This window comes from Bombyx mandarina, chromosome 25 (assembly GCF_030267445.1).
Source record: "Bombyx mandarina strain Sakado chromosome 25, ASM3026744v2".
Lineage (NCBI taxonomy): Eukaryota > Metazoa > Arthropoda > Insecta > Lepidoptera > Bombycidae > Bombyx > Bombyx mandarina.
The window spans coordinates 11,840,566-11,852,784 of NC_143231.1; the positions used below are offsets into that span (position 1 = coordinate 11,840,566).

General features: G+C 36.7%; 1 long non-coding RNA gene across 1 annotated transcript in view; it reads left to right on the forward strand.

Moving 5' to 3' along the window:
• Positions 1 to 4,292: 4,292 nt before the first annotated feature.
• LOC149499900 (uncharacterized) overlaps positions 4,293 to 12,219 on the forward strand; it is a 352,066-nt gene continuing 344,139 nt past the window's right edge. Inside the window, exon 1 of the long non-coding RNA XR_016325367.1 lies at positions 4,293 to 4,661. This is a non-coding gene — a long non-coding RNA (uncharacterized LOC149499900). The remainder of the gene's footprint in view (positions 4,662 to 12,219) is intronic.

Sequence of the window (12,219 nt, forward strand, 5' to 3'; positions counted from 1 at the left end):
GAGCTTGATGCTACCCTGTGAATCAGCTATCAGACTTAGGACTTGAAAATGAACGTCTCTGTCGACCTTGAGAAATAAAAGCAACGTTCTAAAAAAATTTAAATAACAGTTTGAAGGTCTTCATCCCGAAAAGGGCAAGTAATAGCTTTATATCGGAGCTAGACAGGAAGGTGGTATAGATCAGCAGAGCTATCACGCCCTGAATGAGACAAGAATTTGGGGGGGAGTGCCACGGATAGATGATCAGGAATTGTTTGAGACATTTGACAGATGCCTGAATCCTGATATTTTCAAGATAAGCTTGCATATGCTATGCATTTAAATAAAGTTCCGAATGACAACATCCGTACCGTCGGTCTACCGAACAATTTCAGTTGCTGGTTGGAAGATGTTCCCTTCGTTGTTATCCCCACAGGAGCCATGAGAAAGTTTGGATAGCGTTATCGCTAAGGTATTATTATTATATTATCCTTTATAAAAATTATTAAAGTAGCTGTCGACATTACTCAATAAACAGACGCTATGTGAAGTTACAAACGAGTGAGGGAGTGTTAAAAGCTATAGGTACTGCTCATGGCTCCACTATGCTGTGAGTCAACTTATCAAAGCTTACTTGTAAGGGATTGATCACCACTAGCAGGCGTTTTTTTATCATCCTTTACTATTTGAATTAGATTAAGATTTCTCTTTGAGGAGAGTACTCGAAAATAGACCTAATGTCTAATAAGCAATTGCTTATTAGTGTTTTTGGAAAGCAATCGAAAACATTTTGGGTCGCAGCCGCCAACGTTCTTTATACACGATCAATGCTACCAGGTATTGCTTGCGCACTGTGTAGTACGCGCGTTCGGAACATAAATTTTAAATTACCTAAATGTGTACGAGCGTCCGCCATTTTTGCGGAAGGCGGGACGTGCGCCTCGCAATTAGTAGCGCCTCGTTAACCGCGAGATCATGAACTAATGAGCCACGCGTACGATATAGTGTATTGCCAGTATCAAAAAATATCAATCGGTTTTAAATGCCATATTAAAAATATGCGTATCTTTATAAATATAACGTGAAGCAAAAACTTTGTATCCCTTTTTACGAAAATTGCGCGGACGGAGGAGTATGAAATTTTCCACACTTATAGAGAATATGGAGAAGAAGTGCACAATACTAATATTTTTTAAAAATAATGCATAAAAGATACATTAAATCAATAAAGAAAACATTACACACACTATATACCATGTATTTGACGCACACACGCATGCATACTATTTACTGTCAAACTTTTGTTCTTGACGTCTGGTGTCAAATTGAGAATAGATTAAATATTTTTTGTCTTTGTTAATATTTTTTATAGTGTAGTCTCGGCGAAATTTTTGATTATAGAAGTATAAAATACAATCATAATAGTGTACAAACTTACAATTCCAATTATTATAGTCGAATTGCGACTACTGCGGGACCACTAGTCTTTATAAATTCATCATAGCAAGAATGGTGTTATGCTGCACAAAAATCTTTATGAAAGCGAATTCTTGTTAATCCAAGAAGAATCTATTTCGAGATAGAATTTAAATTAACATTGTAAAGGCTTTCATTGACACGACCAAGTAAAACCGCACAAAAAGTTGGCGTTTAATCTTGCTTTACGGGTGGCTATTCAAGTCGTTTATTGTAATTTAACATTATGTGAACCGTGTTTCGAAGGGAATTAGTACGTGAATAGCGTTAAACCTAAACTTAAATTTTAATTTACGTTATAATGTTACTAAATCGTGATTTAATGATAGTACGTGAATCGTCTTTTGATAGAAAAGGTTGTGTGACGTGAGACTTCCATTGGCGCGTCTTGACAGTATTATCGTGCTCTATGACAGTTAAGGCAAACGGAATGACGCTCCTTCTGCCGTGTCTTCTTTGAGCGCACCTCCCCGACGAGCGTAGCTTGATTAGCTCCTTAGGCTATCAGCGAATAGGTAGGGAAAAAAACTTTTAACACACTTTTATTAGCTTCGTTTCTTTTTCCTACCTATGCTGATAAGCCTTGAGAGGCTATATCAGCTTCACCTTGACGTGTAGGTGAGCTCACGGGTGCGTTGTTAACACTGGCCCTAGGAAGAGCAGTGCTTTGCAGAATTTACCAACGGATCGGAAACGCGACCCAATGTGATGATCCGGCGAGAAACTCAGTGGGCTGTGTCTATGACTAAGTCTATTCACTCGTCGAGCCACGGTGACCGGTGCTTGAGGTACCTCAAAAGCACCGTTAATGGATCGGGAGGATCCGTAATGACGTGTAAAACTGTTTAAACATAAATTGAGCACGTTTCCGAATTAAATTTAAAAGAAAATTTATAACCTAAGATAATTTCATTATTACCGCCTTCATTTCGTTTAGACGCCATTTTGTGTCGGCTTTAGAAATACGCAGATTATACAAGAATAAAAAAAAAAACGCGTATAAACGGCAAGTGCGAGTCGTTTTCAGTCGCTTTAAAAGTACCTACTCGAAGTTGAGTGCTTCGTTTTATACGTCCATGTAATGAGTTTCGTAGGAAGGTTCGCGTGTTGTAATTGAGTCGATTTCACAGAATGCGTGCGTTGTAAGGTGTTTTTGTTTTATTTTATTAAAGCAAGCGCTTGGTTTATTGTGTGTGAATAAGGTCATTAAACTTTACGAGAATAAGCTCTTAGTATTATTTTTTTAGGTATTAGACCAAGTTCGTACTTTTTGTGGAAATTGTGCATTATGTATTTAATCGTTGAAAATTAAATTAGATTGACATTTTAATTATTACTAGTGGTCGAGCAGTATACATTCGACTATAATTAATTAAAATTGTAAGTTTGTACACTATTATGATATGATTTTCTTGTCAAAGACTATTATATTTCTATAATCATCGCCAAGACACTTTAGACAAATTTAATATTTTTAAAGACAAACAATATGCATCTATTCTCAATTTTACCACAGACTTAAGACAATAACAAAAGTTTGACAATAAACAAAGAGTTTATACATGTGTGTTGTGTCAAAAGCATGGTTGTGGGATTGTGTGTAATGTTTTTCGTTATTGATTTAATGTACTTTTTATACAAAAATGAAAAAAAAATTAACATTCTGCACTTCTTCTCTATATTCTGTATAAGTGTGGAAAATTTCATACTCCTCCGTCCGCGCAATTTTCGGAAAAAGGAATACAAAGTTTTTGCTTTATATTACATATATATATATATTTGTACATAGTGTACGACTAGTTTGTAGATTGGTTTACACAATGCCAAGTTTCCGCACTTAGTAATAATATTAAGACGGAACGATGGAATTTCAGTGAATCTATTAAAAATAGGATCTATATACATAGTCAGATCATAAATTCTGTCACATGTTTAATGTAAAATAATTGAAACAAGTTTATTCATTATGTAACCATTCATATACCAAAATGAACTTAACAAAACATAGATTCTTATGACACTAAAGTTTATTCAAAATGACCTCCGTGATTTTAAATACAGGCCTTCAATTTGCGCGGCCAGTCGTCTATCGCAGCACGAACGAGGTCCATGTCAATATCGGCGGCTGCCTTAATCAAGGATGTCTTGAGTGACTCCAAATTGGGATGAGGCTTTGAGCACGCTTTTCCTCCAAGTGTTGCCATATCTTGTAATCTAACGGATTCAAATCTGGACTGGAGGAGGGCCAGTCTTCGTGCCGGATGAAGTCGATTTCACGCGCCGCCAGCCAGTCTGGTGTGCTCTTCGCTCTATGAGCTGGCGCCGAATCTTGTTGGAATACCCAGTGCCTGTTATTGAACATGGTATGAGAAACAGGTTCCACAAGGTTCGTCAGGACTGTATTTTGATACACAACTGCATTCGTTTTTACACCTTTCTCACAAAAATGTACCTCTGTTAAGCCCCAATAAGAAACTCCCAACCATACCATGAGCGAGGATGGAAAATGACCTCGTTGGACACGCGGAATACGGTTGCTCACTTCTTCACTACTGTGTGCGTACACTTTATCATTTTGTTTGTTGTAGCTCTCTTCTACGGTAAAAATTTTTTCATCCGAAAAAAGAATTTCCCGATATTTTTTTCCCGCGTACCGCTTCAACAAAGCGCGGCATCTCTTCAGTCTCAGGTCCATTAGACGAGCATTCAAACGATGTCCTTTTTTTTTTCGATATGCCCGAAGCCCTAAGTCTTCATTTAACATAATTTTCACCGTGGTTCTGCTTAACCCCATCTGAAGGGCCAACGTTTCTGCTTACGTTTGGGATTTCTTTGAATTCGCGCCTTCACAGCTTTTATCACTGCTGGAGTCCTAACAGACCGAGGGCGACCACTTTTTGACCTGTCATCTACACTAGAGTCTTCATTGTATCGTTTGATGGTACGATAAACGAATCTTTTGGTTATATTCAAATTTTTCAGTATGTTAAAAATTTGAATTGGCGCGTAACCGCAACGATGCAACGCAATAACTGCAACACGGTCTTCTTTAAGCGTCCACTCCATATTTAAAAATGAGTAAAATTCTAAAAGTATACATTTTTATTTTCATGAACAACTCGAAATTCGAATTCAATAAACTTTTTTGTGGCCAGCATTCTAAAAGAAAAGTTTTTACTGTGTGACAATACTTATGACCTGACTAGGTATTAATACGTGAAGCAAAAACTTTGTATCCCTTTTTACGAAAATTGCGCGGACAGAGGAGTATGAAAATTTCCATACTTTTAGATAATATAGAGAAGAAGTGCATAATGCTAATATTTTTTTTTAAAATAATGCATAAAAGAAACATTAAATCAATAAAGAAAACATTACACACACTACATACCATGTATTTGACGCACACACGCATGCATGCTATTTATTGTCAAACTTTTATTCTTGACGTCTGTGGTCAAATTGAGAATAGATTAAATATTGTTTGTCTATATTAATATTTTTTTATAGTGTAGCCTTGGCGAAATTTGTGATTATAGAAGTATAAAATACAATCATAATAGTGTACAAACCTACAATTCCAATTAATTATAGTCGAATTTCGACTACTGCGGGACCTCTAGTTCCTGTAAAATCATGAAACATTTTAAATATTTTTGTAACTTTTATAGAACTCGTAACGATATTAAAACGCTTGAACGTCAATTCGAGTACGATCTAAAAGCAATCTTTTAGATCGGTTTGAATTGCAAATTCGGATCTTACTAATTGCCGAAGCACCGACCTTCACTGCCACGTACAGCGAAAACTTTGACCGAAATTATCCAACAGAACCGTAACGCTGTATGTCCTAAACTTTATCACACAATAACAAGTGACCCTTCGCTTAAAGTAACAAGGGGCAGTTTGGTTTAACGAAATTGCTTATCTAAAGACCTAATGGTTCTGCAATCGTCACTGTTAAAACTTCGTGTTATAGATTTTATCGACTGAGAACTGATTTAATACAGTTAATATTAGTCCGGGATCGTTGCTGGGATTCATATTAGGATTTTTGATAACCAACAAAACGTTACGACTGCTAATAGACCCGGTTGGAGACAAGAGACATGAGACAGGGTGGTGGTACTTACCTGTGCCGACTCACATGACCAGTAATTAAGCAAATTTTGTATTTTATTGCATACATGGGTGGACGAGCTCACAGCTCACCTAATTTTAAGTAGTTACTGGAGCCCATGGAAATCCACAACGTAAACGCCGCCCGTCACCCACCTTGAGATATAAGTTCTAAGGTCTCAGTATAGTTACAACGGCTGCCCCACCCTTCAAACCGAAACGCATTACTGCTTCATGGCAGAAATAGGCGGGGTGGTGGTACCTACCCGTCCGGACTGACAGCAGTAAAGTAGCCCTACCACCAGTAAATTATATTTTTTGGGGATTTCATATTTATTACACGATGTTATTCCTTCACCGTGTAGGTCATTCGTGAACATTTGTTAAGTACGTATTTTATTAGAATAACTGTGTGCTTAGTGCGAGTTTTTTAACGTTCTCGACACCGTAAAAGTTAACTCAAATTTGTATGGAGTTGAAAAGTTTGCCTACGTTTGCCGCTAGGGGCGCTGTTCCAACTGCATAGCATAGTTAACTTTTACGCTATCGAGAACGTTAAAAAACTCGGACTAAGTACCTGTCGAGTCGAATCGCTCGATACGAATGCATCGGATTGTTACTCAATGCAATTAAGACTTTAACCTCATGTCTTAAGGTGGGTAGCGGCATGTTATATTATCTATGTGTCCCGGTAACCAGGAAATGCTAGGTATATCATGAACATGTCATCAAACTTGATGCTTTGCCCACTAATTGACTAATTTCGTCTAATTAGGCGAACAAGACTGCTATACACTAGTATACCAAGTCCAACGTAAATCACTATTATACGCTAAGTTTAAATGCGTATATTTTTTAATGAATTTGTTTTGACATTTACTCTCACACTAACGGGAAATTTGCAATTAGAAATAAATAAGTCAATCACTACATATATTTTATAAACACTCATAATGTTTTGGTAGTTTACCGTAATGTTAACAAGAAACGGAGAAAGGAATCTAGGCACTAGGAGATAGTAGTTATATTCCCAAGATTTTAAGTTAAACGCTAAATCGGATCGCGATTCTTGTTGATTAACATATAGTGACACCTGCGTATTCGGGAATTCAGATTCTATCCGATGATGCCCAAGTACGACTTAGATGTGTCAATGTTGCGCGCTACAAAGTCATGGTTGGCGGACCCGCAATGAATGCGTACAAAGCTCGGGGGTCAAGAACCGCGCTCAGCCTCCCGCGTCAGTCGTTGGACATAGAACGCGCTAAATACATTACAAAATAATTTTAGTGTTACCAGGGCTGAGTAAGAATATACTACAAATATACTACAACATATTTACGGAATCGGTGACTTAAAGCCACTGTTAATGTTACCGTGTTAATAATTGTTATTACATACCCGATCCTGTAGACCGAATGGTAAATAGTCGACGTCGTCCAAAACACGTCATTACGGATCCTTCCGATCCATTAACGGTCCTTTTAGGTACCACAAGCACCGGTCACCGTCCTCGTCGAGCCCGTCGCTTAGGACGAAGGGCTCGATTGGCGAATTAATCCATAGACACAGCCAACTGAGTTTCTCGCCGGATCTTCTCAGTGGGTCGCGTTTCCGATCCGGTGGTAGATTCTGCGAAGCACTGCTCTTGTTAGAGCCAGTGTAGGCAACACTTCCGGTTTGAGCCCCGTGAGCTCACCTACTAGTTAACGTTACGCTGAAATAGCCTCTCGAGACTATCAGCTTAGGTAGGAAAAAAAAGCTGTCATTTGCTTTAGATCCCAGGTGAAGTCATGAAATCGGTCTGGTATTGCAAATAAATAGAGGTAGTTTGAAGGGTCCGTGAGAATGTTTGAGCGGGTGAAGTCGCGTGCAAGTTTACGTAAAAAAAAAAAAAAAAATGTTCACGAAACGAAATTATAGAGCTCAACCCTCTTCAAAGCTGTAAATACGAGCGTTTATAGAAGATGAAAAAAAAAAGATTCGCTTTGTGACAAACGTCCTTTGTATTCCGTGACGTAGGCCGTAGGATCAAATAAATGTATTTCATGACGTATTTTTCGGTTCGTTTTAATGTTTAACGAAATAAATATAAAACACCAGCCGTACTCGCCCGCTTCGCTGCGCATTTAAAATTAACATTATTATTTATCGTCATTATTGTTAGGGAGTCCAACACTCATATAAATATTAGCCTATCCATTAAGTACATGTATTTTCTACAAGGATACCAAGTTTCAAGTCAATCGGATGCATGGTTCAGTAGTTATAACGGAACATCCGTAAAAACCACTGTAGATTTATAATATATTAGTATAGATTACGCATCTGTTTTTTTAATTTTGTTTTTATATTTAGTTGTAAATTAAAAACAATTAATCATGCATCAATACTTCAGACCCAATTAGTGTAGTAGAATGGATATAAAATTCAAATGAATTAAAACAAAGAATAGACAGAGAAATCTTTGCGAGTTCACTCCGCTGGGTCGTATTTATTTTGTGTTAGTCATAAATAAGTCAGGTTTGCTCGGGCTAGAGGTGATTATGACAGCACGTAGGTCTTAGGCCAGTATTTGTGGGCGAAACGTTTTGTCAGCTTCGTGTAAAACATCATAACATAATCATGTCCTACAGAGATCTGTGTGCTCAGTGCGAGTTTATAATACGCTTTTATTAGCTTCAGACGTATGTATGTTAGTATGTAACGGAATCTTTGAACATGATTTTGACCGCCTTCAAAACGTCGGATTAACTCGATAATTTGGTATACTTATTAAGGACCGATGGCAATTCAATATTGAAAAAAATATTGAAAAAATTTAAATTCAACCAAAATATGGAAAATAAATAATAGTTAAAAAAAAACTAACAAAATACGCTTTTATAGAAATTCTAACTAAAAAATAGAAAACAAATTTTAATAAATTTGAATTAAAAATAGTGTAAGAAAAAATGATTTTATTGTAAAAAAACGTGAGGTGCATGGTATCAGCAGTTATAAATATTTTATGATAGACAGATATGAGTAGAAGGGTTATTTTGATGATACCTGAAAAGCACCCGACGCTTTTTTACAATAAAATAATTTTTTCTTACACCGTTTTTAATTCAAATTTATTAAAAATTAATTTTTATTTTTTAGTTAGATTTTCTATAAAAGCGTATTTTGTTAGTTTTTTAAACTATTATTTATTTTTAACGTTCTCTCTAGCGTAAAAGTCAACTCTAATTTGTATGCAGTTGGACAGCGCCCCTAGCGGAAAACGTAGGCAAACCTTCCTACTCCATACAAATTTGAGTTAACTTTTACGCGATCGAGAACGTTAAAAAAGCTCTCACTAAGCACACTGTTCGCCTATCTCATAAGTTTTAAAGTTGACGTTTACGTTTAAAATGTTGTAAGACACAAAATAATATACTTTATAATTAATTGAAACTCTTGAATACCCTCTGCCTTTTTCAATATGGCCATTAGATATTTGCGATGGTATTGCTGTCAGGTTCGAGTTTAAAAAAACTAACAATTTATTTGGTATTGTTATCCAATTGGATGAAATTGAACGAAACGGAATGATACGAGATGAAAGAGAAAGAGAATATACATTATTGCATACCAAAACACAATTAACATTAAAAAAACCGTCAACAAGCAGATATAGTTTTATACCAGGCGGCTTTAACCTTTAAAGGCGATCTCTTCCAGTCCGTTTTATTTAGAGAAATTCTGAAAAAGATAAAGATACAGTAGGTATGTTACTGTATACCAAATCACAATAAACTATTAAAGAAAATACATACGTATAATAAATAGACATTATACAGTTTAGGTGTAATATGAAATCACTATACATGTTTTTTTTATTCATTGCTTAGATGGTTGGACGAGCTCACAGCCCACCTGGTGTTAAGTGGCTACTGGAGCTCATAGACATCTACAACGTAAATGCCCCACACACCTTGAGATATGAATTCTAAGATCTCAGTCTAGTTAAAACGGCCGCCCCACCTTTCAAACCGAAATGCTTTACTGCTTCACGGCAGAAATAAGCGGGGTGACAGTCCTACCACCAGAAATTACGCAAATTACAATTTTGCGAGTTTTCGTTTTTATTACACAATGTTATTCCTTCACCGTGGAAGTCAATCGTGAACATTTGCTAAGTACGTATTTCATTAGAAAAATTGGTACCCGCCTGCGGCATTCGAACACCGGTGCATCGCTACATACGATCCTTTAGGCCTTATCCTTATCCTTTAGGCCTCGACGACTTCAAAAATAAGTAAGGATGAACGATTCACGAAGTCAAAATATTGCTGAAGTTATACTTCTTACGCGCCTAGCGATATGAAAAATTGATGGGAGTGAAATTTTACAATGCGCGCGCACCGTGACACAAAATTAACAGAATGAAGTTGCCCACTAAATCGCTCATTACAATACGACCTACGTAACTTGGCGAGTCTGAATATAGCCGCAGGTGAACTTTCCGAACCGTACCGAGAATTACCGAATTTATACGATGTCAAGAAAAGGGATGTCCAATATGCGTGTTTGAGGATGTTGTTTAATCGATTTTTTTTCAAATTGATTAAAATTTAAATAAAAAAAAAGAAATAAATTTAATAAAAATAAAGTATAGCTTCTTACGCGCGTACATCAGTACACGCACCCTTTTTTTTTTTAAACAATGGTGAATAGGTTAACGTTGTAATAATTTGAATTTACAAAATTGAAAAGAATTTAATACTGAAGGGGGTTATTAACGTGGGACCTCTCTTGAACGAGCGCAACAAACGCTTGGCAAACAATTTGGCACATTTAGCATCTCGAAAACAGGTCGATGCCGACAAAGGAACGTAATGTTTTTAAGCTTCTTGTATTCTTTATTGGGATGGTTCTGTATTGTTAGTTTTAATTCGGTTTTTTTTTCCTACCCAAGCTGAGAGCCTTGAGAGGCTATATCAGCGTAGCCTTAACTAGTAGGTGAGCTCACGGGCTTCAAACCTGACGACGTTGCTAACACGAACCCTAGCGAGAGCCGTGCTTCGCAGAATCTACCATCGGATCGGAAACGCGACCCACTGTGAAGATCCGGCGAGAAACTCAGTAGGCTGTGTCTGAGGGTTTAGTTCGGAGATAATAACATTCCAAGTGATTTAGGGGGATCTTTGCCCTTGAGCTATTAGGTCCCCTTCGGAGACGCTCGGACGGCTGTTAGAAAATCCCACTCATCCTAGCTGAGCCTGTGCTCACCCACCTGTTCTGGTGAAACTGGAAAAGCCTCCGGGCCATAAAAAAATCCTCCATAATAAAAATTCTCCAAAAATATCCTCCATGAAAAATTTATTGTTACGGGGACCACTGTGCGAACAAGGACTTTTCGACCGACCGCTATTCGCTCTGATATTTTTAGTTTAGCTTTATTGCTTAACTTATCCAAAGGATATCTAAGCTGGCTTACACAGTAGAATATTTGGTATACATAAATATTATAATCAAGTTAGTAAAATTAAAATTTTATTTGTTTAGAATGTGGAATCGCCTTTTTCATTTCCATTACGAGTGTCAAGCTTAATATCGACAACAAGTTGAATGTCTAATTAATTTTATAATTACATTTTGACAATTTACTTTATCTAATAAAATAGTATAGACGCTTGCGCACTACTTCTGCGGGTAGGTAAACGTTGTTGGAAAATAATGAATGATACAACTGACGAGGTAATAGGGATATTTTGAAACACTAAATCAGGCGTAAGATGGTCACGTGAACTAGACAAATTGACAGATTGAAAACAGGTTTTATCTATATATTAATACGTGAAGCAAAAATTTTGTATCCCTTTTTACGAAAATTGCGCGGACGGAGGAGTATGAAATTTTCCACACTTATAGAGAATATAGAGAAGAAGTGCACATTGCTAATAATTTTTTTAAAATAATGCATAAAAGATACATTAAATCAATAAAGAAAACATTACACACACTACATACCATGTATTTGACGCACACACGCAAGCATACTATTTATTGTCAAACTTTTGTTATTGACGTCTGTTGTCAAATTGAGAATAGATTAAATATTGTTTGCCTTTGTTAATATTTTCTATAGTGTAGTCTTGGCGAAATTTGTGATTATAGAAGTATAAAATACAATCATAATAGTGTACAAACTTACAATTCCAATTAATTATAGTCGAATTTCGACTACTGCGGGATCTCTAGTTTTATTAGACGTGCGTTCAGTAACGAATATCTCAATTTTGAATAATTTGACATTTGACAAAATCGAGGGATTTTCACGTGCGGCCGCGGATCCCTTGGTAACGCCCTTAACAAACTTCCTTTGATCTCACACTCCTTTTGTATCGAGTAAATGGAGTCACGGGTTCTCCTAAATGTCACGATTCGCACCAAACTCGATCTCGTTTGGTATATAGTGATATCGATTCGGGATTACGTGCCTTAGTTGTAAGCGTGAACAGGATTCCTGTTTAGTTTGTTAAGGCACGACATTCATAGCCTGATTTGTTGGCAGGTCGATTACTGTTCTTTTGACGTGAAAAGAGAGAACGTTGAGGGGTTCTTTTGACTCTGTTTTCTGTACTGTTTCTTCTATGGAAATGTTCGGGTGACTTTGTT